This window comes from Triturus cristatus, chromosome 3_1, assembly GCF_964204655.1.
Source record: "Triturus cristatus chromosome 3_1, aTriCri1.1, whole genome shotgun sequence".
NCBI classification, from domain to species: domain Eukaryota; kingdom Metazoa; phylum Chordata; class Amphibia; order Caudata; family Salamandridae; genus Triturus; species Triturus cristatus.
In genome coordinates, this window is record NC_140583.1 from 1,157,666,593 (window position 1) to 1,157,681,998 (window position 15,406).

General features: G+C 45.3%; 1 protein-coding gene across 4 annotated transcripts in view; it reads left to right on the top strand.

Moving 5' to 3' along the window:
* Window positions 1–15,406, top strand: part of FEZ1 (fasciculation and elongation protein zeta 1) — a 493,775-nt gene that overhangs the window by 445,339 nt on the left and 33,030 nt on the right. The window lies entirely within an intron of this gene.

Genomic DNA, 15,406 nt, shown 5'->3' on the forward strand with positions numbered 1-15,406 from the left:
ATATGTTGCCAGCGGGAGCTAGCAAACATATGTTGCCAAAGCTCGCTCCCGCAAGGTAATCTCCAAATGTGCATGCGTTGCCATTGAAGGCAATGGAACGCGTGCAAATTTTTGGCTGAAAAGCTGTGCTGATGACTAAAGGTCTTTTACCTATGCAGCACATGCGCTCTGCGTAGGCGAAACCTTAAAACTTCAGTGAAATAAAGATGGCAGTACGTAAGGTCATGCAGCGTGACCTCGCATAGGGCTTTTCTCCCTGGTAAAGCGTGTCCTGAATGACGCATGCACGGCACGTCACTTCAGCTCCAATTTTGGCGGTTGCAAGGGCGGTCTGCTCCCGGACGTTTAAAAGAACAAAACACCACTCGGTAAGTAGGAGTGCAGAAGTTTTGCTTCTTGAACTTCCCTCCAATACTGTTACAGCACGTACCTTCTCACGTCTTCAATTCATGACAGGGTTACGATCAGTTAACTAAGTCCACAGCATACCACGGACATTGGTAGTTTTCTCTAGTCTGATCCAATTTGCAGAGAACAGTGCTGCCGAAATGGCAATAACCACTAAAGCAGGCCCTATCAGCCAGCTCATCGCCAATTGTTGCAAGCAGTAAACACTCATTGACATCTTTGTAGTGGTTTATTTCTTAACGACATGTTTCCGGTACAATGGCAGCACATGTCCTCCCATCCCTACTTTCTCCATTAACTGCCCCGCTTCCCAGCAACCAAGCACCTTCTGACAGCGTTCTAATTATTTCACGTACTACGTTCTACTTTCTACAACCCCATTACAACAGATGCCTTGCATCCACCAAATCCTAAAGTACCCCTTTAGTTGTGTTAAAGGGTAAGATGGAGCCAAACAAGTCTGCATTTGACTACTAAGATATAGTATGTTGAAGCTGTGTTGTCCACATTTCGTCAAAAGGTTTTGACTAGGTCAAGGTCAGGTCTCATTAATGTATAATTAAAGTAACAAAACCAAAGCACGAAGTAATGTGAGCTGTCGAAGAAAATGCTTGAATTTCTATCTTTACTTGTAAAAGGATTAGGACTAGAAGGAAGCCTGAAGCATGTCAAGCAGAATGAAATGGAGCCGTAGCATGATGGAAGAAATTATGTGTATCAAATGCATTAAATAAAAGTGATACTTCTGGGCGTGTTGGAAAGCAAGGTCAGATTTAGAAATCCCTCATGACAATCAAGCAGGAGACTTTCAGTGCCAGAAGGGAAACGTATTTGGCAAAATCTTCCTCAAAGGATGAGGCAGGGGATGGAGTACTGTAGGCCAGAATTCTGAACTCAATTCTGTTGAGTGAGTTAAAAATAGTGCATGCTATTTGCTCTGTACTGTCAAAAGGTAGCAAGTTAATTTATGGTGACCTTAATCGTGCCTCAATAGATTAAAGCAATTTCTCTTACCATTCCTAAAGTGGTTCCCAATAGGAATAATTGTGTAGCCAACTGGAAGTTTTGATGGTATGTCAGACACTTAGCAAAGTTGAAGCCAAGTATCAGAATCTGCTATGAGGACTATACAGCCATCTTGGAGAGTTGTTGTTTGAAGGCGGGTCAACCTTAGGCCAGCCAGAGGGACAAAGTGTAAAGAGGGTTTAAGGACAAAAGGCTTGTTTCTACAATATGAAACAGGTAGTCAACTGCTCACCAATATTGCAAATTCAAGCAGCATAGCCTGTGCTTCTTGTCGTAGATGGGCACAGAGAGAGGTTTCTTTGCGCGGCCATACTCCAAGCACCATTAAATAGACTCAGGCGTTTCTAAGCAGCGGACTGCCACAGTTAGGGATCTGAAGCCTAGAAAAAGAGGAAGGCTTTCCCCAAGTGACAAGGTTTGTGGAAGAGCAAGCATATGAGTGAACAATGTGGAAGTAACCAACAGCGACTTGGCAAGAAGACAGTGAGTGACCACTTACCAAAGAGTTGTCATACATGCCCAAGCAGAAGATGGAGCGAGTGTTAACAAGTGAAAGAGCATGTCAGAGAAAATGGGTGAGGGACAGAGCATGCCCCATCAGTGAACAAGCAAGTGAACTGGAACAAAGAAACCAAAGAAAGCAAACTAGTGGGTTAGTGAGTTAATGGTTGGGTGTGCGAGACATTGAGGGGTGAGTGAATTCTTAGACCTTAAAATCTATATACAAGTTAAACCATTGAGGGCATGAATGTTAGAGGACATCATGACTCTAAACTATGTGCCTAATCTGTGATACAGCGATCGGGGATCGGTAATGTTCCATAAATATAGGCCCATTTACTTTATCCAACTAATCCCTTCACCCTGGGGTTCAGTGGGATGTAAGTTTATATCCAACTTACCAATTACCCAATAGAACCTGCTTTTCTCCGTACAATATATATATTTGTGGCAATGGATTTTATAAAGTTGAGAAGTTGATAGTAATAATTATGTACTCATTCTATTCTACTGAAATGATAACAGACTTGGTGAATAATTAAAATGTTTTATCGTAAATAATATGAAATGAATTCTCATGAAGTACAGTCACACAATGTAAAGGACACAGATTATAACGGAGAGAAAATATTAGCAATGCATTAATCCAACTCATGTCAAATAAACAGGGCATTGAAGGAGTGGATAGACGAAGAGAGGAAAGTTTCAGAGACAATATACATTTGCAAATGAATATGCAAATTCAAGAATGTCATCTATACTAACCCAAATAAAAATTCAGGGAAATCTACCCTCTGGCCAAAAAGGGCAGCTAGGCCGTCGAGAAGAGTCGACTGGCAAAGATTAAGTCAGGAAACAGGTAGGCCTCTATCTGGAAACAGCAAACCGATGACAGCGACAATCTCCCGCTAGCTAAACACCAGCCGACCCCACAAACCACACCCCCGGGGACTTTCAATTAAACCCTAAAACCAAAGCGTTCAACCCACATATGTTTCAATATGAGCACTAACTCTGTCTCTTATTGGCTAAGAATGGGGGTGTTCTGTCACACCACTCTCATCATGACCAGTTCATTAAATGTCCCATTGTCTTGAACATTCAGCACTACGACAGATTCTTCCCAGGAAACAACTTTGAACACAATCACAGTAAATATTTCCCACAGTTTATCATATGGTGCAAATATCTGCGCTTCCATTGTTTGTTTCGCCATCTCATGAAGGAAGTTGTTCACTTTCGATGATTTCTGAAGTTTGGCAGTCAGTCATGCCTTTGTGTTCTCTCTTCTCATTCATTGTCCATTTTATTCATTTATTTTCTTTAGCAAATATTAACCCCAAACTGGCATGCAGAAGTGTAGGCCCATGCTTGCTTTTCTACAGAGAACAAAATTCAAACATTTATTATTTTCATGAAATTTAATTTTTAATGCACACCATCCCAGTATTGCACTAACCCATGCACAACCCGTATTATGCTTAGCAATTATTATTATAGTGCACATAAGCAGCATTAGTCTTCTAATCAAAGCTCTTGTGGCCTAGCTTTCATGCATTAGTATACGCAGTAGTTCCTGCATTAGTTCACGCATGCACAAAAGCATTTCCCCTCATTTTAGAATTTTTAATAGTATTTTCACAGCACACTGTTAATAAAATGTTACTTAGGGTTCAATCTGAGTAGCTTTTATTTTCTCAAAACTCTGCTCCATCAACTGCTTAACTACATCTCCCCTTTCAACCTCACTTTCATATAGTGTTCACATCACTCATCAGTAGGGAATCCAGTTTGTAATATTCTGCTAAAGTACCATCAAAACAAAGCTGCATTTCCATTGGAAGATGTCTAAAAGAATACTTATGTTAGAAATGGGGGTCTCTAGTTGGCAGAGGTAGGTACCTTTGACCAAATAGGGACCCTTGCTTCTAAGTCAGGGAAAGGGGATTACACTACTGGATAACCCCTGCTCACCCCCTTGGTAGCTTGGTACGAGCAGACAGGCTTATCTCAGAGACAGTGTGTTAAGCATTTGTGAAAACATACAGTAATACAGTGAAAACACTACAGATGGACACCACACAGGTTTTATAAAAATAAGTATTCTTTATATAGACTTAACACAAGACCACAAACGACAAAAATCCACAATACTGTACTCATAATTGACTTAAAGATGGTAGAAGTAACTTAGTTCAAGTTGCTGGTAAATGCGACACAGTTCTCACAAAAGTACCTGGATGCGTAAAGCAAAATAAACAAAAGGCTTGCAGCATTGGAGATGCATTGGTTCCTTGCTTCGGGGGAGACGATGTGTCGCGCCTCAATGCTTGCGCAGAGTAGGGGATGCGTCTTGATCCTTACCGGAGAGGAGGTGATGCGTATGTTCTCGTGCTGCAGCTCGATGTGATGCGACAGTCCGATGCGATAAGATGGCGCCCTTGATGCGACGATGTTGAGACGATGCGGGCACGCCCTGGCAGCCTTGCGGCGACTCTGTACTTTGGAGCCGCTACAGGCCCTGCGACATGCCTCTCCGGTGATGCGACGGCGACCCTCACTGTTGAGACGCGCTTCTCTGGTGATGCGACAGCAGACAGCTGCGAAGAAGGCACGCTTCTGGGAGATGCGGCGTCGCGCTTTTCCGGTGATGCAATGACTACAGCTGCGGTGGCGACACGCTTCTTCTCATTGCGTCGCGCTTCCAGCTCCCAGCGACACGCCGGCTTCTACAGATAGAATTCCCAGCAAGGAAATTCAGGGGGGAGATGGTGGTGAAGTCTTTTGTCCCTGAGACTTCAGCAGGAGGCAAGCACAAGTTCAAGCCCTTGGAGAAACATTCTGCAAGATGATGAAGTACACACAAAGTTCCTTCTCCTCTCCTTGGCACTGAAGACACCACTGTAGGTCAACCCAGCAACACAGCACACTGGCAGGGGAGCAGTCCAACTTCTACAGCTTCCTTTGGTTCTTCTCCTTGGCAGAGGTTCCTCTTGTTGTTCCAGAAGTGATCTAAAGTCTTGGGGCCTGGGTCCCTATATTTATACTACTTTTCTCTTTGTTCTCTGAGGGCAGAGCGGCCTTTGCTTAGTCCAAACCAGTTCTGGTCAGTCCTGGAGCACTTCGTTTACAAGACTCATTCTTTCCTTTCACAGTGCAGGCCAGGGACATCAGACGCACCACAGGAAATGGAGCCAGCATTGTGGAGGGCAGGCACAGCCCTATTCAGGTCCCAGGTGAAGCTCCTCCCACCCATCTACATGCAGATCTCTCTATTCAGCCCTGTGCTGACTCACCCTCTCTCCTGGAATCCCCCAGCCCCTGTCACTCACAAAACCAGACACACAATACACAACCTAGCAGAGGCAGGCTTGGACAGTTAAGCAAGAAAATACCTACTTTCTAAAAGTGGTATTTTCAAACACAGAATTTTAAAACCAACTTCACTAAAAGATGTATTTTATCATTCTGAATTCAGGCATAGGTTAGGGACTGGCAAGTGGGTGCACGTGGTCAGTTAACATGGCAGTCAGAGTCTGCACAAAGGCTCTGCAGTGGCAGGCCTGAGACACACTTTACACGCTGCTTCTGTGGGTGGCACAACCAGTGCTGCAAGCCCACCAGCAGCATTTGACTTACAAGCCCTGGGCACAGATGGTGCACTGTACTAGGGTCTGACAAGTAAATCAAGTAACCCAATCATGGAGTCACTAATTAATACATCAATTTACACAAGAGAGCATATGCACTTTAGCACTGATCAGCAGTGGTAAAGTGCCCAGTGTCATAAAACCAACAAAAACAGGTCAGACAAAATACAGGAGGAAGGCAAAAAGTTGAGGGATGACCCTGCAAAAAGGGCCAAGTCAACATAACCCCCTTCCAGACAAAACGCAGGAGAGACCAATAAATACCCTGTTGGGCTTCCCTGCTTTGGGCGATAGAACCTGGACCTGGCCCGCAACTGCAGGGGCATATTCCAGTTCTACGCCAATCTGAACCTATTTCAATTCCTCTGTCCATACTCTCAGGGCCCACCTAGCTAACCCATGTGGAACCCTTCTCCTCACCTGTGGACACCACCTGTGCAGCACCTAACCTTAACTTGCTCACAGGTGTGTCCCATCAGACAGACAGCAAGTCACAGTGGCCACTGACCGTAGTCAGCGATGAGACCCAGGCCTCAGGCCTCTCAGGGCTCTCAAACCTCTGTGGCGTCAGAGAGCAGGGGGCAGTATCCCCAAGTGCTTGGTAGCCTTTGTCCAGTCTCCCTCCTGTCAGGTCAGGATTGACTTCCTGGCACTGACCCACCAGCCCCGGGCCTGTATCCGGTGGCTGGACAGGAGACTAGGGTGGGCTTTCCCACACCCGGTCCTCCTCCTTGGGGCTCTGTACCCTCCCACCTGGAGCGGTACCCCGATCCAGAATTGTCAGGGTGCCGGTAGCAGGTGTCCTGCACAATTCGCCCACCAGTTTAGAGGTTCTATCCTGCAACTGGTCTTCCAGGTCGGGGGGGCACCCTGAACCTGACCCTCAGGCTGTACTGGGGTCAGAGGCGAGGACTCCCTCCCTCTGCACCCCCTTCCAGAGCACTGCACCTCCGCAACTAGAGTGGTACCCCTAGAAGCTACATCGGTCAGGACACTGATTACAGTTGCCCCTTCCTCCAGGTCAGACAACACCTGAACCTGGCTTCCCAACCCAGGGACCAACCCCTGCGGTTGAACACTTGCCCGGCGCAACAGGACTTCCTGGGGAGTACATATACCCTCCCCCCGAGGGTGACACATAACTAATGGGTTGTGTGACAGTCTGCCTGGTGCAGAGCTCACGACCTCCTGTCCATCTGACAGTGCGTGAAGATGCCCCAGGACAGAAGTGGTGTCACCATAGTCACTCCTTGGTGATTCAGCCATTATGGCTGGCCCCTGACCCACTGGTTCCTCCACGGGGGACTCTTTCCCCCTCTCACACCTCAATCTGGACTTCTGTACCCTCCACTTAGGAGTGTTCCTGCCATACACCAGAATGGATAGAGGCCTGCCTACAGACACTCCCATTTCACCAGACACTAGGGGATCCCCCTCAACGGGCGGCCCATCAGGACAGACTAGGCTCCCCACCTGGTGTTCCCTTAAAGAACCATCCAGGCTCTGAAACTGAGGTTGGACACTACCAGGACATAACCCATTCTCACTCCTTTCCCTTAAAGACAGGACGTGAGGCCCTACACCCCTCTCACTACTACAGGACCTAGCTGGGCTACTCTGAGCCCTTCCACCACACTGGGTTGGAAGATACCTGAGCCACTCCTCTTAGGATCACTCCCCAATGCCTCTTCAGACCCTCTGGACGCCTCCAATGTGAGCTCCCTTGGGTCAGAGAACTCACTCTCCAACAGGTGTTGGCGTAGCTCTGGAAAACAGGGACTTACAATATGCTCTCCCACAATTGGATTACACAGCCCCCTACAAGGATTAACCAAACTATCCTTCACCTTACCACCCAGTGCCTTGCACACGTACTCCACACCACTCTCCTGAGATTGGCAAGACAGTATCTTACACTCTCTGTCAGTCAACCCACACTCTTCTGGGCAGTCTCCACATTCACACACCAGTACTTCAACCATGAGGGAAACCTTCTCCTTGCTCCTCTCATCTAGAGTCAGTGGAGTGTCCCTCCCAACACTAGGACCATGACCCCCTGCGCCAGTTCCCCACTCTTCTTCCTGGACACTGCGCACCACTGGAGCTATCTCAGATCCTTGAACCTCCTGGTGTATATTAACCCCCTCCAAGTCAGGTGCCACATCTCTGGGTGTGTGTACTACTCTCTCAGCACTAGAACATTCAATTTTGCTGCTGCAAACCATCTGAGCTGGATTCCACCTCCAACTCAGCAAAGCTCACTTTCTGAGCTACGCACATTTCTTGATGCTGGGCTGAGGCACTCATGGCCTCAAGCCTCTCGAGCTCCAACTTAAGCTCTCTCATTCTCAACTCATGTTCCATTCTCATTCTCCCCAAGGACAACCTGTTATTCTCTGTTTCCCTCTGATGCTCCCTCTTAAGCGTAGTCATCTCCAGCTTGTGCATCCTATTTCTCTCCCTGTCTTCCAGCTCTTTGGGAGACAGGTCTTTGGAAGAGACACTACTGCCAGGTGGGAACGGTACCCCTTTCCTAGCTGAAAACACCGGCCTATCCAGCTGCCCATCCGCATCCTCAACTGGCTCCACCACCAGCCCAGAGGCATTTCTTGCTTCCACACCGGCCCTCAGCACCTTTTGGTAATCATCCTTCTTTGAAATACCTTGGGTAGCAACTTTCAATTTTCTGCAGAGGGCTTTCAGCTGTTTGGCATTATAGGTATCCTACCTCTCTTCCTCAAAATCTAGATCCATAGATGCAACGGATGCTGGTCTACTCATGGCAGTAAGAATTGGCAGTTCTCAGGAAAAATAACAGTACAAGGAAAAAAAATTCTACCAAAAAAGTATGTGGTCGCGTTTGGTCTGCATGCACTAGTAGTGTACACCAATTACTGTATATGAGTCACAAATGCAGGTCCAAATCCTCGCCGCTGACCACCAATGTTAGAACTGGGGGTCTCTAGTTGGCAGAGGTAGGTACCTTTGACCAAATAGAGACCCTTGCTTCTACGTCAGGGAAAGGGGATTACACTAATGGATAACCCCTGCTCACCCCCTTCGTAGCTTGGCACGAGCAGACAGGCTTATCTCAGAGGCAGTATGTTAAGCATTTGTGAACACATACAGTAATACAGTGAAAACACTACAGATGGACACCACACAGGTTTTATAAAAATAAGTACTCTTTATATAGACTTAACACAAGACCACAAACGACAAAAATCCACAATACTGTACTCAAAATTGACTTAAAGATGGTAGAAGTAACTTAGTTCAAGTTGCTGGTAAATGCGACACAGTTCTCACAAAAGTACCTGGATGCGTAACGCAAAATAAACAAAAGGCTCGCAGCATTGGAGATGCGTCGGTTCCTTGCTTCGGGGGAGACGATGTGTCGCGCCTCAATGCTTGCGCAGAGTAGGGGATGCATCTTGATCCTTACCGGAGAGGAGGTGATGCGTAGGTTCTCGTGCTGCAGCCCGGTTGCGATGCGGCAAAATGGTGCCTCGATGCGATGCGACAGTTTGGTGCGATGCGATAAGATGGCGCCCTTGATGCGACGATGTTGAGACGATGCGGGCACGCCCTGGCAGCCATGCGGTGACTCTGTACTTTGGAGCCGCTACAGGCCCTGCGACATGCTTCTCCGGTGATGCGACGGCGACCCTCACAGTTGCGACGCGCTTCTCCGGTGATGCGACAGCAGACAGCTGCGACGAAGGCACGCTTCTGGGAGATGCGGCGCGGCACGCTTCTCCGGTGATGCGATGACTACAGCTGCGGCGGCGACACGCTTCTTTTCATTGCATCGCGCTTCCAGCTCCCAGCGACACGCCGGCTTCTGCAGATAGAATTCCCAGCAAGGAAATTCAGGGGGGAGCTGGTGGTGAAGTCTTTTGTCCTTGAGACTTCAGCAGGAGGCAAGCACAAGTTCAAGCCCTTGGAGAAATATTCTGCAAGATGATGAAGTACACACAAAGTTCCTTCTCCTCTCCTTGGCACTGAAGACACCACTGTAGGTCAACACAGCACACTGGCAGGGGGGCAGTCCAACTCCTACAGCTTCCTTTGGTTCTTCTCCTTGGCAGAGGTTCCTCTTGTTGTTCCAGAAGTGATCTAAAGTCTTGGGGCCTGGGTCCCTATATTTATACTACTTTTCTCTTTGTTCTCTGAGGGCAGAGAGGCCTTTGCCTAGTCCAAACCAGTTCTGGTCAGTCCTGGAGCACTTTGTTTACAAGACTCCTTCTTTCCTTTCACAGTGCAGGCCAGGGACATCAGACGCACCACAGAAAATGGAGCCAGCATTGTGGAGGGAAGGCACAGCCCTATTCAGGTCCCAGGTGCAGCTCCTCCCACCCATCTACATGCAAATCTCTCTATTCAGCCCTGTGCTGACTCACCCTCTCTCCTGGAATCCCCCAGCCCCTGTCACTCACAAAACCAGACACACAATACACAACCTAGCAGAGGCAGGCTTGGACAGTTAAGCAAGAAAATACCTACTTTCCTAAAGTGGTATTTTCAAACACAGAATGTTAAAACCAACTTCACTAAAAGATGTATTTTATCATTCTGAGTTCAGGCATACTAAACTCGAATTTCTACCTAGTTCCCTGAGTCAGTTAGGATTATAAGATGTAATAATCAAACTGCCCATTCTGGCCTATGGGGAACTGTTGGCCTTGCAATAGTGAAAAACGAAAATGTCTGTAATTCACTTTTAGGACATGCCACACACACCAGGGCATGTCCTACCTTATACTTACAATGCACCCTGCCCTTGGGCCTACCATAGGGGTGTCTGATATGAAGAAAAGGGAAGGTTTAGGGACTGGCAAGTGGGTGCACTTGGTCAGTTAACATGGCAGTCAGAGACTGCACACAGGCTCTGCAGTGGCAGGCCTGAGACACACTTTACAAACTGCTTCTGTGGGTGGCACAACCAGTGCTGCAAGCCCACCAGCAGCATTTGACTTACAAGCCCTGGGCACACATGCTGCACTGTACTAGGGTCTGACAAGTAAATCAAATAACCCAATCATGGAGTCACTAATTAATACATCAATTTACACAAGAGAGCATATGCACTTTAGCACTGATCAGCAGTGGTAAAGTGCCCAGAGTCATAAAACCAACAAAAAGAGGTCAGACAAAATACAGGAGGAAGGCAAAACGTTCAGGGATGACCCTGCAAAAAGGGCCAAGCCCAACACCTTATCTCCTGCATATAATCTTCTTTTAATTGAATTACTTGAAAAACAAACATTGCAAAACACATCACCAATAGGTTGCCACTAGACAGACACATATTAAACAATAAGAAAGTAATTAAAATAAAAAAGTGTTTTTGGTCAGATGTGTGGAGGAACTGTATCTCTTTGCTGCTTTGTGAGGTTTCCTGATGCTTAAGCCTACTCCATCACGCTTATGTTGGACTTCCTTATCGCAATTATATCCTGTCATCTAGGATTAGTCACTATTTCAAATGTAGATTTTACCCACAGTTGAATATAGTGTTGAGGACCACATGCTTTCAGCTCTGAGAAGTTTGCCAGACTCCTTCACTTCTTGACAAACAGCTATGATGAACTACCTCTGCCATGAAGCATTATGCAGGTAACTTCCTGGTAATCTTCATTATCCTTAGTCTTACACATTCTTGTCACAGAGGTGATCCTCTCCTCAGTGCATGAAAGGAACCGGAAGTAATGACAAGGTCTGCCCACATCAGTTGGCCCTATAGGAGGATACGAGGCCCTTCACCTATAGGAGGATAGCCTGGTCATAATCCTTCCTGACTTTACCAAGTCAGTTGAAGGGCAGCACTCAGGCATGTGGCAGAGTTGTAATGACTGTGACAAGAACGAGTAGGACTAAGGATAAAGAATATTACTGGGAAGTAACCAGGGCATTATTCCTCCATCCCTCATCCCAGTTATTACTTTTGAGAAATACCAACACTACGCTGCCCTTCAAAAACTGAAATCATTAATGTAAAGCTACAGACACTAATCATGCTACTCACATCATTAACTAATGCATCCAGACTTCATAGTACATGTGGAATTCATAGCCCTCTGACCAAAGGAACATCCTATAGACCCCAAACCTTGAATTCAGTAATGTTTAACAAAAGAGTGAGAAGGAGGCCAGGTGGCCACTTGACAGACCTCCGATAATGGGAACTTTTGTACCTCAGCCCTTTTAGAAGATGCCCCATGGATAATCACTGAAAGCAAAGTGTCAAACATGCAAACTGTCAAGTGAATCTACCTACTGATAGAAACATTAGATGCCTTCTGGCCCTGCCCGCAACCTCCAAACATTACAAATAAACAGTTGGAGTTCCTAAAGCGTCTAGACACCCAAGTAGATAAACACTGTCTTTTTAACATCAAGCAAGTGGCACGGCTCCTTCTTTGGAAGAAGACAAGACATGGTAAAAACCCAGGGAGCATAATCTGATCCCTTTGGGCCACTAAATGAGAACAATTCCAAACAATACCATAGTCTCCAATACTATCTTCCTAATCAAACTCGCCTCTGAGAAGTCCATTTGTCACCAGTGATGTTCTTTAGGAGGTAAGAAAATAGGAGCCTTCTATATAGTGCCTTTTTTTCTATGTTTTTCCATCATTCAACAGTTTTCAGCAATTCAACACACCCACTTACTCAATTACTTGGTCTGCACATCTCTGTTAATACCCAACAGATTTGCACTGGCAGAGGCGAAAGGAACTGAAAGTTTGTGTGTGTGTGGAAACCTCTTGCTTCTTACTTCCAGCGCATACATGCCATCAACAACAGTGGAGTAAGTCTTCACCATCATCCTGCGCTTCCCCACTAATGAAGGCTCAAACATCGCAATTGCTTACCTTCACAGCTGGTAAGCAAATTCCTCTACTCGCCAGTGCTTCTTTACCTAATGACCAGATTACTCCTGTGAGACAATCGATCTAAAAGAGAATGGGGACATTTATTTCTTCCTGATCGTCTGAAATGTGTTGCACGGCACTCTACCCCTGTGTTCGGCACAAGGAGGTCCTGGTCGCTTTGCTGAAAAATTAAGGCCAACAGGGATCTAATGTTCTTGTCCTTTTCTCATTAATAAGGCAGGAGAAATAACAGGAAGGATTATTGGGTAGGCTGTACTCTTATATAGTGCATAATAGGGTGGCCAGAAACCACCTTTTCTTCCTGTTTTTTATCTCCTGTCCTGAGGTGGGGATCCCCACAAAAGTAGTACAAGGATGATCGATGAAGGGTTAGTGATGATTAGCAACCATTTTTAATGCCTATTTAACTCACTCAATCACTAAGGCAAATAATTATACCAATAATGGCTCCCTCTTTGTGAAACTGCTGTCTTATCTGATCAAACAAGTGTCAATTTTTCAGGGTAGAAGCAGGGTGTGAAAAAACAGGAAAGGAAAAAAAGCATGAGCACAGACATGAGGAAAAGTGGGGTTGCACGTCACAGAGAAGTGTTGCTGACTGGAACACAATTTCAACTTCTTTCCTGCAAAGTCTCAGCTGGTTCTATCTTCACCTTCTCAGGCTTATGATTCTGGGGGATATATTACTGTGTCTATATTTCTCAGTGTGTGTCTTCTCCTGGTTGTTGGGTGGTTCACATTGTAAAAACCCAGTATATCCATCCAATCTTTCTTCACTTGCTATTTTCAGTGAGATACCCAATTTTTTTTTCGATAATGTAAAATTGGTCAGGCAGTAAGATGTAATTTCTTTATATTATGTTGGCTTCTATCCTCGTCTTGTAAAGTCTCTTCTATCTTAAAGTTTGGTCATGAAAATAATATAGTTGAGAGCCAACGTTCCCTGTATGAAAGCCTTTCTTCAGTTTACATATCACAGTTGGGTTGTGAAGTCTCTGGCCACTTGTAATAACAAATTGACGTAACTACTTAACAGTAATAACGTATTAGATTTGAGTTATGATGACATGATGCCTGCTTCCAGCAGCCTAGGATAAAGGATGGACACATAACTTAATTACAGCTGAAGTATCAACCACGAAAAGGAGCATTGGTTTTTCATTCTTCTAATCTGAACAGTGAATAGCAGCAAGGATACATTACAGAAAAGACAGAATCTCTCTGCATGTTGCTTCTCATTCTGGGCTTCATTTTTTGTAGTGATTTGAATATTGTTTTGTGCATTTATTTATGTCTACAACCATAACATAACCATATGAAAAAGCAAGACAACCAAGGATCTAAGCAGTTTGTGGGAAGCATGATGGTGTGGCCATGTATTATATGGACAAAATACCCTCTGCCATACATTAAAAGAATATTGCAAATTATACAAATTAACAAAAAGGGGACAAAGGCCAGCCTCAAACTATAGGCCGATAAGACTTATGGATATCCTCCAAAAGGTTTTTGCTAGTCATGTCCTCAATATGTTAGAGGGTTGGGTACTGCAAAATGTACACTGACACCATAAAGTGGGTTCTAGAAATATAATAGGCACAGTAGATCAGGTTTTTTGTTTGACATTAATTCTCTGGAATTATACTTAATTAAACAATGACCATTTATGCATTACCCCGAGCCACACACACCAGGGCATGTCCTACCTTATACCACAACCTAGCAGAGGCAGGCTTGGATAGTTAAGCAAGAAAATATCTACTTTCTAAAAGTGGTATTTTTAAACACAGAATGTTAAAACCAACTTCACTAAAAGATGTATTTTATCATTCTGAGTTCAAGCATACTAAACTCTTGTATGGTCGGGGTCCCTCACTTGAGGAGCACGTGTGGTTACCTTCGATTGCGGGTTGCCTTGCGGGTGTGGTTTTTCTATGTTGTTGTGTTTGTATAAAATGAAACCGTATTGTGGGCTTAGAGTCATGTGGCCCACGTTGTTGATGCCTCCTGATTTACTTCTCTGCAACGCCAAGTGCCCTTTTGTAAGTTTGTCAGGTGCTCCTGTTACTCTAGCGGCCGGCCGGAAGGTTGTAGGCCCATACTTGTATATACTTGAGATTGCAATAAACGGTTTCAAAAAAAAAAAAAAAAAAAAAAAAGCATACTAAACTCGAATTTCTACCTAGTTCCCCGAGTCAGTTAGGATTATAAGATGTAATAATCAAACTGCCCAGTCTGGCCTATGGGGAACAGATAGCCTTGCAATAGTTAAAAAACGAAAATGTCTGGAATTCACTATTAGGACATGCCACACACACCAGGGCATGTCCTACCTTATACTTACAATGCACCCTGCCCTTGGGCCTACCATAGGGGGTGTCTGATATGAAGAAAAGGGAAAGTTTAGGGACTGGCAAGTGTGTGCACTTGGTCAGTTAACATGGCAGTCAGAGACTGCACACAGGCTCTGCAGTGGCAGGCCTGAGACACTTTACAAGCTGCTTCTGTGGGTGGCACAACCAGTGCTGCAAGCCCACCAGCAACATTTGACTTACATGCCCTGGGCATACATGGTGCACTGTACTAGGGTCTGACAAGTAAATCAAATAACCCAATCATGGAGTCACTAATTAATACATCAATTTACACAAGAGATCATATGCACTTTAGCACTGATCAGCAATGGTAAAGTGCCCAGAGTCATAAAACCAACGAAAACAGGACAGACAAAATACAGGAGGAAGGCAAAACGTTCAGGGATGACCCTGCAAAAAGGGCCAAGCCCAACACCTTATCTCCTGCATATAATCTTCTTTTAATTGAATTACTTGAAAAACAAACATTGCAAAACACATCACCAATAGGTTGCCACTAGACAGACACATATTAAACAATAAGAAAGTAATTAAAATAAAAAAGTGT